The sequence below is a fragment of the Columba livia genome, chromosome 4 (genome assembly GCF_036013475.1).
Source record: "Columba livia isolate bColLiv1 breed racing homer chromosome 4, bColLiv1.pat.W.v2, whole genome shotgun sequence".
Lineage (NCBI taxonomy): Eukaryota > Metazoa > Chordata > Aves > Columbiformes > Columbidae > Columba > Columba livia.
In genome coordinates, this window is record NC_088605.1 from 46775345 (window position 1) to 46789518 (window position 14174).

General features: G+C 38.8%; 1 protein-coding gene across 2 annotated transcripts in view; it reads left to right on the forward strand.

Moving 5' to 3' along the window:
* The window catches only part of FBXW7 (F-box and WD repeat domain containing 7), a 177506-nt gene that overhangs the window by 54677 nt on the left and 108655 nt on the right, over positions 1-14174 (forward strand). The window lies entirely within an intron of this gene.

Below are 14174 nucleotides of genomic sequence, written 5' to 3' on the forward strand. Positions count from 1 at the left end.
CACCTGGATTCTCACATCTGGAATTGGGATTTGATTCCTGTCTTTTTAACGAAATGGTCTCTGCAGCCTCTTTGTTACAAAAAGATGGACCTTTTTGCTTCAGTTCATTTTGTGCCACTTCTTCACAAGTACGTGTGTAGCATCTTTGCCAACCTTTGTGGACTGTGTGCCAACTAATGCAGCTGCCACTTGATTATTTTTTTTTTTTTTTCTTAAGCTTTTTGGCTCCATCTGCTTGCCTGGTCACTTCCATAGTTTGCTTTCCACTTTCGACTGTACTGCCTGCCTGATGCACAGTTGTCAGTAATAGTCCATTTGTCCCTTGCCCGCATCCCCAGTCTCCCCAAAGGATGCAGATTACACCTTTCCTTCCTCCAAATGTGTATGCCCATACTTGCAATTCAGGATGAGTAATAGAAGAGGCTTCCTGAACATTTTATAACTTAATGTATACAAAAGCATTTTCCATCTGCTTTCCACCCACAGCTCATTCTCACAATATCTGGAGTGAAAACAAAATATTTTTCTTGAGCAAGCTTTGGTTAGGTGGCATAAATTGAGGAAGAAAGGAAACAGCCAGACACCATGGACTTGAGGATAGTACAGGAGCTGGGAAAGCAGTTCTGTAATTTCTTTCTTTTAAAGCTGTAACAGCCTCTAATTTTCAGTGGTAATTTACTGATGAAAGATTGGTCACTTATCCTTTTTTCTACTTAGAATGATGCCTTACCTAAAATGAGCAATTCAGGGTCTTAAGATGTGCAAATCACATTGCTACATCAGTGCAGGGCATCAGAATTAGTGTGGTGGCCAGCTGAATTTGAAACAAAACATGAACTGGCAAGCCACTTAACCCAATTAAAGTGAGTAATGTGGCTAGATTCTACCTGCATCTCATGCCCGTTTGAGACTCAATTTAATTTGTTTATGTATTTATTTAAAATATCTTTACATCTCTATAGGTCTACTTGCAGTTGACTTTGTGCCAATTTTTGTTTTGGAGCTCAAGAAAGCAGCAACAACTGGCAGTTGCAAACCAATTAAGTTTTTCAAATATTGTTGGTCTAAACTGTTCTTTCATTCCATTTTTGTAACCAAGATTTTTTTTATCTTGCTTATGTGTCCATAGACTTTAGTAGCTTCTCCTTTAAAAATTTCTTCATATCTCCAGATATGAGCACTGATGCCTATATGCATTTTGCTTAACCTGTTACACACCTGGCCATTTTTCCTTCAGAAAAATGAGTAGTTAATGTGTTTCCACCGTACTTCATCTTTGTAGAGTTTCTAAATCCACAGAATTCTGGGAGGAAAAAAAAAATCAAATTGTATGTCACCCTGAAGAGACAAAAAATTGCCACTTCCCAGTTAGATTCTTATTAGAAATGTGGAATAATCTTTCCCAGTCTGAGAAGTTCCTGGTCATTTGGTGACCATAGTTTTCATTGTGGACAAACTTACAGAAGAGGCAACTTCCCTTATGAAGAACATACTGGATTTCTATGTTTCAGTCCCAAATTGAAGGCTTCCTCTTATCTGTTTTATACAACATATAACATTAATCCTTTCTCTATTCTATACTACCCCAGTGGTACTCCACTTTCAAGTTCCTTGTGAACCTTTACTTTTGTAACTGAAGTAAATGGCAGCCTTCTATCTGTGGAAGAAGTTAGACAAGGAAGGATAGTGTTTTTTGTTGGAAACTACATTGAAGGATTCTGAGCTGTTTCATTGAGTCAGTGGCTGGCAAAGATAGCAAAAATGAATGTTTCAGATACTTTATGATCCCATGACATCTAAAAAAATCCTCAAACGAAACAATGCTACCTACCACCAAACAAAAACCAGCCACAAGCCCTGTTCTGAGAGAGCAAGCATACAAACTGTGTATTGATATATTGGAGACATTAGCTCATTTTATGGCAGTGACTATGCCTTCTCTAAACACACAAAGCCAAATGTTGTACCTTAGTTGTTGCATCAGATCTAAGTAAAGGGCGGAATCTATAGTGTCCAGCAGGCATTGTTTTCCATTAAAGAGGTGAGTCCTTTAATGCAAAGGCCCTGGTCAGCCAATACACAGCAGGGTAGTCTGGCATTTTCTAATTTATTCTCAGCTTTGTATGGATGGCTAAGTTTCATCTTTTCTTGAACAGAGAAGAATCTGTCCTTTTTTTCCAGACTATACAAATACAAGGAAAATTGAACAGGAAAGCTGACTGTAAAACAGGTAAAGAACAGAGCTAAGAGAGTGCAGAGCCCCTGGAAAGAATTTAATCAGGACATTTTCAGGGATTTTATCTACTTTTAAGTCAATGTAGGCTTTGTTATATAGATATAGCCAAATTCAGAATAAAAAATACTGAAGTTCTCAACAAATTCTTAGCAGGTACCAAGCACTTCAGCTGTCATTTGATATACAGAATGTGCCAATAGCAGCAAGTGGGCACAGGATTTGTTTTCTCTGCAAGTCAGTAGATGAGGCTGTCTTGACTCTTGGTTAGTGCTGAGAGTGGATGCTTGTGGAATAGCGGTTTGCAGAAGTGCTAAAAGCCGGTGGCATCAGATTCTTGTAACTTATGGAGCAGACTCCTAATGTCCTCTCTTGTATGCTGATACAGGAAGCACACGTGGAAAATTTCGTATGTATGCTAGATCTCCACATGGTGAATTAAGTAGATGCTATTCCAATGTGTGTAGTTGGTCTTTGACTCTCAGAATTAAAATTCTAAGTGTAGGAACTATACAAAATAATGCATGCAACAAATACCTGCTTTGAGAATAGCTGAGAAATAAAAAGGTGATGGCAGTTCATTGGCTGTCTAACTGCTATCAATTTATTTTTGCCCTTGCATCTGAAAAGGTTTTGTATTAGGACATACAGCTTTACAGGTGCTTCTGACTGGTTCCATGAGCAGGAAAATGTGCCATCCTTTGCAGAGTGGTGGCTAAGGTAAATGTCCCAATGTCATATATTACATAAGGTATAATTAGGTGACAGATGGCATCAAACTTCAGTTGCTGTTGTAGTTGGCATAGTTTTTTGGGTAGGGAACAGTAAGGGCACGCTGGTATTTTTGCACTTAATTTAACCACTTCTATTCACAAATAAAAGATACTGTGCATTTACTCATGCTGTTTGAATGGAGTTATACTTTTGGTTTCAAAAAGCAAATTCTCAGATGACTGGTTAGGATATCCTTGATGCTGAGGAAGGCAGGTTCTATTGCTATATAAATTTAAGGTTGTCTTTTAATGTGTACAGTATACAGTGGTGGTTTTATCTTGACAGGCCATCTATCACAGTAGCAGGATTGATATTCCTAGAACAACAAGTCCACTATATTCCACAGTGAAACTCACTGCAACTGTAAATACAGACAAGTACTATGAATACATGAAGAATACATTTTGTCTTTTTTTCCATTGGTTTGTATTAATGATAGAACTGATGGCTGGCAAACAGCTTCTGGTGTCAGGCAAAATCTGTCACAAACAGAAAACTTGATGTCATTTTCATGCAAGGATTGTAGTACAGTCTTTCAATTTTCTCAGGTTGAATTAAAAAAGGCATTAGTTTGGTATTTCATGGTTTTTAATTCTATAAGATTTATTGCTGTCCCAAGGTCAAATTTTGTCTCTACTGGCCATGGTGAAGAGGGCCTGTTGTTTGTAATCTTCTAGCCTTGAATTTGTTTTTGCTCATTTAGTTGGTCAATAACTCTCACTGGATCCTGTTGTAGACCTGTCATATTGTTAGCAATATGACACATAACCACGGACGTAGTTATATGCGGTGCTTTTATTTCAGCGCTGGGAAACCAGGGGTTCGCACCCAAAGCTGGCTTCGACCACTGATTCGAACTCCACTACATTTATACAATTTGGTTACATACGTATTCATTAGGGTTACAACGTATGTATTTGCATATTCACCAGATTACATCATTATTTCACAATATCAGTTGCAACCCCTTGGAACTACTCTAAGCATGCGCAATGTCCTCTGGTGGTCGTTCAGGGGGTCTTCAGGATGAAGTAAGGAGTCTTCTTCACTCGTGAACTTCTCACCTTTTGTCACTGCACATGCGCACTATTCCTATACTCATTATAAAATCATGTAAAATACTCAGGTTTCTTAGATGCGCATCCTCAGCACATTCTATCCGTTCAAGATAAGATAAGGACTTACTGAGAACTAACAGAACTAATTTTCAGTTCTCTACTCTCAAACTAAGAGATAAAAACTTGTATACCACCTGTGAAATTTCAAGATAAGGTGAGAATCTTGGATACAGTTTACAAAAGCAAAATACAGCTAACTGTAACAATATCAGGTCTAAATAACTTGGCTTTTGCTAAGAGTCCCATGCAAAGGTGAATAGACTTTTACTGCTTTCACGTGATGTGAAACTTCAGTTGTGCTTCAGCAGCCTTTACGTTTAAGGATCACACACAGATTTACACAAGCACATGTTGGGTATGTCAAATAAAAGTTCAGGTAAACGACTTTTTGAAAATACTTCTAAACACTGCAGCTACTTCAGACATTAATTAGTCTAGGTGGTGAACTTCCCTGGCTGACTGATTTAACATCTTAATTGTTAGTTTCCAATATGAAAGTCTTGTCCTAACAGTATCAATATTATAATATGCTGCAAGGACGATGCTGCTTGCACTCCCTTCATCTCTATTGTTAGAGAAGCTCTAAATATTATTAAATTAAGGAATTGAGTTCTTGGCCTTTATGACAGTGTTCTTCTGGGTGCACAATGCCAATTTATTTTGAAGCATAAAATAAACAATCAAGTACTAATGTTATGAAATATCCATTTCTGCTTGTTTCAGCTGTTACTAAATATAAAAATTGATATGCTGGAACACTTTTTCTTGATTCCTCATCTTTTTCTAAGCCCTGCATAATACAGTAGATAAATAATGCACTTTCTTTGCTATAGGCGCTGAACACATCAGATCCTGTTTACTCTATATCTAGTAATAAATTATCCATAATTTGTCTGAGACATTATATTGTATAATTTATTCTACTCTTCACATTTCTTTTTCTTGCTGTCCCCTTATGCTTACTTCATTTCTAGTTTTATGCTGCCATGTCTGCCTGGAATATTCTCTGTTGTGACACACAGCTTCTAACTTGACCTTCCAATTCCTTTTCAAAACACACGATTTCAAAAGTGCTCTGGAATCAGGCAGCTGTCAGTAACCCTCAAAAATAACACCTGTAGATCCTGCATTCATTCAAATAAACTTGAGAGTTACAAGTCCTTTAAAAAATAAGATGTGATGAGAAGTCTGAGCTAGCTGAATAGAAGATTCTTTGTTTACTCTGAAATCACGGGTCAGTCTATGCCGACTGAATCAGAACAGAAGAGATTCGGTTGGCATAGACTGACCTGTGATATATGTTTTCTACTTTATTGCAACATCTGTGACTATCAAAAGACTGCAACTGTTTTTACATTTTGTTGTGTTCTTTCCTGTCGCTGCTCATTGATGAGGATTTGATAACAGCAGCATGTACTCCCGAACAATGGTACTGTATTTTGTAGCTATAAATTCCTAATTCTTCAATCATGTTAACTTTATTGCATCTTCATGAAGTATCTTACCTTCTGATCTCTCTGACACATCCCTGCTTTGTTTAAATAAAGCAACCACAAAACACAAAAAATGGTGGGAAAGTCTTTGTTGAGTTCTTTGAGAGATATTCTAAGTATAAAAGCACCCACCTCTCACACGTACTTGTTCACTGGATGGTTCTGCACAATCTTGTTAACATGGAAGGTGTTTAGAAAAGAATAGGGTGTTTTTGTAACATGTTTCATAGGTCTAGATTTTTGGTCATACGTCCAAACAGTTTAGCTGTCCTGTCTGTATGTCTGCATCTCAGGCTCTTCCTGTGTATAGACTGATTGCTTTCTGCTTGTAGATAAAGAATGCTCAGGCAAAGGTGTTTTTAGACCTTCTTGGAGAAATAGCAAGAAATGGAAGCAGAACAGAAGCAAACACATGTGAATGCAACATAATGGTAGTGAAAATACTAAATCCTTTACCTTTAGAAAGACCTTCTTTTATAGCTCCAGTTGTGGAATGCATGTGCCTTTGCATGGTATGTCTCCTTGAAGCTACTGATGAAGGGATTGGTGATATCTTTGCTTATTCTTTCAAAGTATTTGCAGACTTGGCTTATATTTTGTTAAACTTCTGAGGTTATTTTAACAAGTTATTAAAAAAAAAAAAAATTAAAACTTCAGAGTAAAATTGGGAGTAAAACACTCTGGCCAAGTAGTAAATTCTGTGGTGAATTTGCCATCTGGATATATTTGCATGGATTTCCCTCCCACCCAATTATCTGTCCTCATGAGTTTTCTCAGGATGCTCACTTACGAACATGACTGCCAAAGAAACAGGAAGGCAGGAAGCCCCCAAATTAGGCTAGTGAGATGCCAGTGCCTCCAGTTCACCTGTACTCTTTTCCTCATTATTTATCAAACAGAAATAAAAATAAAATAATTGTGTGCCTTATAAAATATTTATCATTTTAATTGCATTTACAGCTTTTCTCTGCTTAAATAAGAGAAGTGGTAGTATTTCATCTTTAAATATCGCTTGTATGGTTCTTGTGATTTCTGAGATGTGCATTGTATCTCAGACTTACTAGGCTGTAGGTGCTAGCTGCTTCGTAAGAACTAGGGTTGACATCTTTGATTCACTTTTCATGGGTCTTATCAACATGGGGAAGCTGTGAAACAGAACAGACCATGAATCTGAAGTGAGTTCTTAATCGTTGCCCAGGAGGCTGTTGCCAGGCTGCAGTGAGTGTTCCGTTCAGGTTCAGCTGTGGTGGTCGCAGGTTACAGCCACATGCTGTCTGTCCTGTCCCGCTGCCGAGGGAGGTTGTTCGCTTCTCTAATCTGTTCGTAGAACTGCTTGTGCAAGTGCTTCCTAATCTATTTCAGGTAAAATGAATCTGCTTAGCTGAGAATTTGAACTTGTAAGTTAACCTGGCTCATTCTGACCGAAGCAGATTAGTGATGCTTATGTGTGCAGGTATACCAGGAGATCTCGTTGAACGCAGTGATAAGCGGGTTGGGTGTGGGAGGCTGAGCTACACCTCAAGAAGAATGTGTGCATGTTTGTCTACACTCCTTTCTGAAAGTTTCTTTAAATAACTTATTTTAATGTGTTAGTCTACTTTGAAAGAAAATTACAGCTTGCACAGAATAAGGCCACTGGGGAGCTTGCCGAGCACTTGCTTTTGATTAGCTGCAAGTCCTTACCTGTTTGTTGTTTGTTTGTTTGTTTGTTTGTTTTAAATATATGAAAGCTCTGTGGCAGTTGTCTCTTAACTCAGTGAGCTAGAATTTCCGTATGATACTTGTGTTAGTACTAGTATGTCACTTGCCATTGAAAGTTCAGCTAATATTTCAGTTCCTACAGGAACAGTATATGCACAATTAAAAAAGAAAAAGACCAACTAAATGTTCAAAAATATCTGTGCAAATACTGTTTTCCGGCTTTTGAAGTTGATTCGTTATGTTTTGAAAAAATCCTGTTAAAAAATCTGCTGAAGCTTCCTTTCCTTTTTTTTTTTTTTTGAGAGAGAGAGAGATGTCACCAAGTTCTTTTGCATAATTAGGAGAATTTCTGTGCAAGCTCACAAAAAGCTCTCATGCTTTCTTGAGATCAGTAATGTGATTTATACCAAGTCAAGCATTTCTCATGGATGGATGGTGCCTGCATCTGAGCTGCTTAATACTTACGTGTTTGGGTATAAATGATGGAGCACTCATCATCCAATCTCTGTTCCTTCACCAGTGGCAGAAAGACTTAGTGATGTCCAGCCTGCTGCCCTGCTTGTGAGTTGAGCCCTTTCCAGATGTTATTACTCTTCAGAAAAAGTTTTCTTATTCTGTTGTCTTGCAAGTTTATTATCTGGGATGGAATAGACTTGGGATCAGACTTTTAAGTTGCCTCCTCCTGTCCACTTGTAACAGGTCCAAATCTGTTAAGATTTCTTTCTGGTATGCCCTAGTGCTAAGTGTGGCAGATGTTGCTCACCGGGGCAGTTCCGCCTCCCAAGCCAGATGTGTGGCAGGCTGCTTTTTTTTCACCACACATAGACTCAAAAATAAATAAATGTATTTTGGCAGTCTAAAAATGGCCTTGAGCCAGAAGTTCTGAAAAGAACTACAATGCCTAAGTCTGCGTTCCCCAGTACTTTTAAAATGGTCAGTTCCTCAACAGAGAATTCAACATTGAGTGCAGGAGCTGCTGCTGAGAACAGCCACGGTCCTGAAAGAGTTGGTGCTCTCAGTGTCAAAGTAGTTATTGCACATGTTGAAACAAGATACCAGAAGTACCTAAAAGAGCTTGGGGGTTTCAGGTCAGTACCCACCCATGAAGATGAGATGTCTTGGAAACATGTGCTTGATCACACTGTCTGAGGAGTAAGTGCAGATCTGTGGACCCCATTGGTGCCATTACCCCATGTTAACTTCAGTACCTTTGAGAATGGCTATGTACTCCGTGGGAACAGATTTCAGTACATGAACCCTGCACTGTTACAAGAGAAAATATGTTCTTGCCAGGCTTTGATGAAAATCTGAGTAATGTCAGCAGGAAATGAAAGCATTTCTTAGAACCTGCTCTCTTTCCAGGATTCTTACTGGAGAAAGAAAACTTATGTCCTAAATATTTCCCAGGTGTTGAGGTGATAGGAATGGAAATGTAAATACCTTAGAAAGTTCGATTGTATGTTTGGTACCATTTTACAGTTTGTACCTAATCATTGCTTCTGTTGAGCAAATCACTGACTCCTGTGTCCTGGTGACCAAAAAGTGATTTCTGAACTTTGAACAGAATAATACCATTTGCTAATCAGCCTTGCATCTGAGAAGGTGGAAGAGTACATGTAGATTTTAAGAAAAATTAAGATAGATACAGATTTGAAGGCCATGATGGATGACTTGGACTTCACATTGCCAGCATGGTTTGTACTGTGTGCTGTTTTCCTGAATGGAGGACTGGACCTTTTGGAAAGTTGAGCTATTTGGTGAGAGAGCCTTATGGTTACTAAAAGCCTTTTTGGGCTGCTGCAGTGAGAATGGTTACTGTAAGGTCCATTTTGCAGGCTTCAACCTATGCCTATTGTAGGACGTAACCTAATCAGCCAGGTTTTCCAGTAAGGACAAATATATATGCTGTGGTTTTGATAGTGCTGTTGCTACCAACAACCAATGTATTACTCAGAAAGTAATCCAATTTGGTGTTCTATCAGTAGAGACAGTTGTAGTGAAATACAACTGTTAGCAGCTGGACTATTCCACACATCACTCTTACTTTGTGGTGTTAAAACCACATTCTGAATTAGTTGGATATGGCCTCAAAATTTGGTTTAAATCAGTTATTTTACAGGTATTTTTCTTGAATGACGTTTCTCTGTTAGAAAATGAGCAACCAACCCAGAAATGTGCCTTGCCTGTTCAGTGCATCCAGAGCTCTGTTCTTGTGTCAGCAGGGTTTGACTCTTCAGGCTCCCTTCCTTATAATGTTGTGGGTCCCTGAGTCACATCAGAGACAAACCATCTTGTCTCACAGATTGTGCCATCTCGGGCTGCTTTGGATTTCCACCTGTGACCAGCAATCTGACAAGTCTCTTCCTCTGAACATCAGCACACTCTTCACTAGGGCCTGATCAGCTTCTTCTACTCGCTTCATAAAGGTGCTGGTCTCCAAGATTTGCAAGGCTGCTGTGCAGCAGAGCAGCTGTCTTTTGTGAAACCATACATCTGATGTAGCAGCCAGGGCAGATACCAGGTTTGGATGGGGAGTTGTGTGATCTGTGTCTGATCAACACAGCTGATGCTGTTTAGCACTGCTGTCCAGGCAGGATGACTACTCTTCACCTACATGAATCTGCACCAACAATGCCCTTGGAAAATCAGGAAGATAGACTGGCTTCCAATAAAGGTGGATTGAGGCAATGACATCAGAGCATCTTCCTCTTTGCGGCTGCCATTGTATGATGGGTTAACTGTTGGAAAGAAACTGTCCTAGCCCTGCATGCCTTTCCACGTAGGCATGAGAAACAGTGGCTCATGCATGCCAAGTCTGGCACACTGGTGGTTTGCTGAGACTTCTGACAACAGTCAAGTTTAGATCCATAATGCTAGCACTGAAGCATGGCTTGCTTTTATTGAAGAATGTGGCTTTAAGTTTATGGGTAGGTGTTTATTTTGCAGCAGTGTAAGATGTTAATTGGCCCCTAGCTGTTACCTGCTCTCTGCTGGAATGGTGTAAGGTCTGCTGGCCTTACAACAGTTCACATCAGTCATTTTTAATTCAGTGCCAGCAGCACCATGTAGGTTGGAGGAAACTGGTGAGTTTAAGTAGACTTGCCTAATTTTGTCTGGAATGGGTTAGGGAGCACTCAGTTTACTTCAATGAAGCTCCACTGAATATATTCTGTGGCAGAGCAGTAACAGCATCTTAAATGGTATTAGTCTCTGAAAAGGATCTCTCTCTACAACCTGTTGTTTAGCCTTTCAAATAATGATCCCAATTTCAAATTTTTAGTTAGTTTATGTTTGTATCAGTTATCTCTTTTAGTTGGTAGTTTTGTTCACTATATCTGTGGTCAGTGCTGCCCTGTGTTGGACTCATCTCTTTTTACTGCTTGGAGTCACACCACCTTTCTGTCATAGGAGAGTGCTGTAGAGCAGAAAAATAAGATATTTAGAGTTGATGACTACATAGGATTTGAAAGAAAGGTTGAATGCCTGCCTGACAATATTGTAGGCCACCTTACATTATTATCTAGTCACCTACTTTCATCTCTGGTCATGCAAGTACAAAAACTTACTTTCCTGGTCCCAGAAATAGATTGGCCGAGCAAATTTAGGTTTCCGTAGGCTGTTAGGCAAATGCCCTGCTGCTGAACCATACTGCTTAATCAGTTATTGAAATATGATTCTCAGAGAGCCGTTTTAAGGGCATTGAATCAATAACAATAATTGCAACCATTTCCATTTCTCTAGTGGAGTCTGCTAAAAGTCTGTTTGGGCTGGGGCCAGAATCTTTTAGACAGGTTGGGATATCATCTTCCTTCAAACCTGGCAATCTCGCATGCTGTTTGTCAGCAAGCACCTTGTTCTGCAAGGTCAAATTTTAGATCTGCTGCCGGAAAGCTTCCCTGTGACACAGAGAACAACACTTAGGAACCAAGTGTGGTGGGCAGTGTTCTGGAGATGTGAGGTTAACAAGAAAGCATTTGCCTTTCTTTTTTTAATACCATGTGGAGACTGTAATTGTTTGGGGTTTTTTTATTTTTAAGTAAGATACCAGGAAGGGCAATTTGTTCTGCTGTGTCCTAGTGGTATATGACCTTGTTTTACTTGTATCTTTTTACTGTTAAAGATGCTGAAAATGCAAACAAACCAATGTATTAATGGATTTCAGTAAGTCTGATAAGTGCTGCCATTCTGTTTGTCTTTGTATTTCTTGCTTTTATTAAAAGGAAAAAAGTGCAGGTCAAAGGCTCCCTATCAGATATTGATGCAAAGGCATTTAAAAAGTTCATTGACTAGCTCGGGAAGAACGTACACGATTTGGAGTTCATCTTAAAAAAATACAGTATTCAGAATGGAAACAGTATTGCTCAGCATATACTGCATGAAATCTGATTGAATGTACACAGCTGAACATTTCATAAGATATCACTTGGGACTGTGGACAAATAGGCATTCTTTGTAAAATATGCATTACTTGTTCTTTTAGAGCAACGTCACAGGAGTAAAGCTGAGCTGTATTTTTTTCCCCACCAAAATGGTAAAATACACCAGTATTAATATCTTGTGTGGCTTGCATGAAGCATGTTTTCTGCCTCACCTGATCCCCAGCTACCTCTTCTTATCTCAGAAATTCAGTTTATAACTTTGCTGAACTAAAAGCAAATAGGAAATTATCTTTGTCCATAATATATCACAGCCTTTCACTCCCAGATACTTTAAGAGTACTGATACTTCCTTTTCTTCCGAGCAATTAGGACTAAAGGACAGCTGAATATTACAGATAATAGTCCTTTGTTCTTTTTCCCTTATCTGTCATCTCCTTGTATGCTTGGAATAATATGGAAGGGCTGGGAATTTTTTAAAAAAAGTTTATAAAAACCCAGGCAACAAAAATCAACAAACAAAACCCACCACCAACAAAACCAAACCAACAAGCAAAAAAAACCCCTGTAGTGTTCAAATTAATAGATTGCTGTTCAGTCTCTGGTAGGGTATTCTTTATTTTTACAATAACTTGATAATATTTTCTAGAAGGTTAGTCTGATGCAGAACCCTGCCTCAAAGCACAATAAAGAGATTGCACTTTTCATGCCATAGCCTGTGTTGGTTTCCCTTAGTCATTACTAAGAGGCTTGAAAATATTGTTCTATGCCTTGGAACTTCTTCGGAGTTAAGGGAGTTGATTATTCTTGGTGATTAGAGGTAGTATAAGAGCTGCTTGAAAAGGGGGTATTTATATTGAACTTTTTTTAATAATTCAAATATATGTATTCTTAAATAGTAGGCACTGCTCTTGATTTTTTTTTTTTTTTCTTCAGCTTTAATCCCGCTGTATTTTTCTTTTTAGCCACTACAATGCTTTTCAGTGCACAGGTTTTATGTTTTTCTTTGTGTGTTTTCATTCCATTAGAGGTGTCTATCTGAAATAACTCTGAGGTAGGAGAGATTTTAGTACTTGGTGTTAATTTCTTCCCCTTCCACTTAAATTTAACAAAAGTAAGTTTAAATTCAACTAAATGTTGTTGCTTATTTGTCCTCAAGGTCTATCCCCGCCTTGAGTTAAAGATGAACTTTTTTTGGTCCATCTTTTCTGCTCTGTGTTCTAAGTTGACTTCTTTTCCTGACTATTTCTGCTGTTCTGCACGTCTGCTTTTCTGTGCTGCACTTATGCAGCATTTGAATTGGAGATTCACTCCAAGAAGTCATGCTACCATTTTGCCAGAAGCTGACACCAGCCATCTGGTAAAATTACAATTCAATATCAGTAAAACCCATAATTTGGGGAAATGTACCCAAAATTACTTTTATGATTAGTGGACAGGAAAGAAACAGAGACAGAGAAGTTAGTTGGGTATTCTGTAAATCACTTTGAGGTTTTCAGACCAAACGTCTTAATGGCAGCATTCTTGCTGCCAAATGCTGTTTTGCTTTTGTCTTCAGAATAGTTTGCATTAATAATGAGTGATTCTGCTTGGACGTTATTTATGTATTGCTCTTACAATACAGGTTTGCAGAGCCGTACCGCGTGAGGTAACAGACTGTGTGAACGGATTCGTGAAGTGGTTTAGCAGATTGTACTGCTGATGTCTGTAGGTTTTCCTGTTGGAAATGCATCCCAGCCTCAGGGTCGCATTCAGCAATGTCGTGGATACTGAAGAGAAGTTTACATTAGAACCATTTTGGCCATACCGCGCTAGCCTGTGTGTTAAGGCAGGTTTTAATTAGGAGTTTAACTCGTTTTGCCTGTATGTCACTGTGGGAACAGGGAGGAGGGGACAACAGCAACTCCTGTTTGTGTGTATTCCCAGGGAGGGGCTGTCAGGTAACTCTGCCTTGGCAGCTGCACAGGTGTTGCATGTTCTGCAGTTGGTGAATGTGTGTGTTAAACTCAGATGGAACATATTTCTAATTTAAGACTTAAAGTAGTGATGAATTTACTGTCTTCCTAGTAAGCTATTACAGTGAGTAATTATCGTCATAGTTAATTCCATTTGGATTTTTCTCATTTCAGCATTCAGTGATTGGATCTTGCTTCCTGCCTATTAGATAAAATCCCTGCTCACCTAGATAGCTGTCAGGAAAGTAGTTGTTTCTGCATAGTTAATCACATTGCCTGTTTACTTAAAATAAGCATTACTGAATGATTGTTTTGGACTTCATAGTTGAGATTTCCAGTTCCATCTGTTGGTATCTGTAGCTTGACATGTGTTAACTCAGAGTTTTCCATGCTGCGGTAACACTCCAGCGTGGCTTAACTGAAGTTTAGCAGTAGAAAGCAAGACCAGCAGTATCATCCTTATCACTCCTCAGGCTCCTTCTCTATAGAGGGAAGGCCTTGAGTTGCATGAACCCATCCTAAGC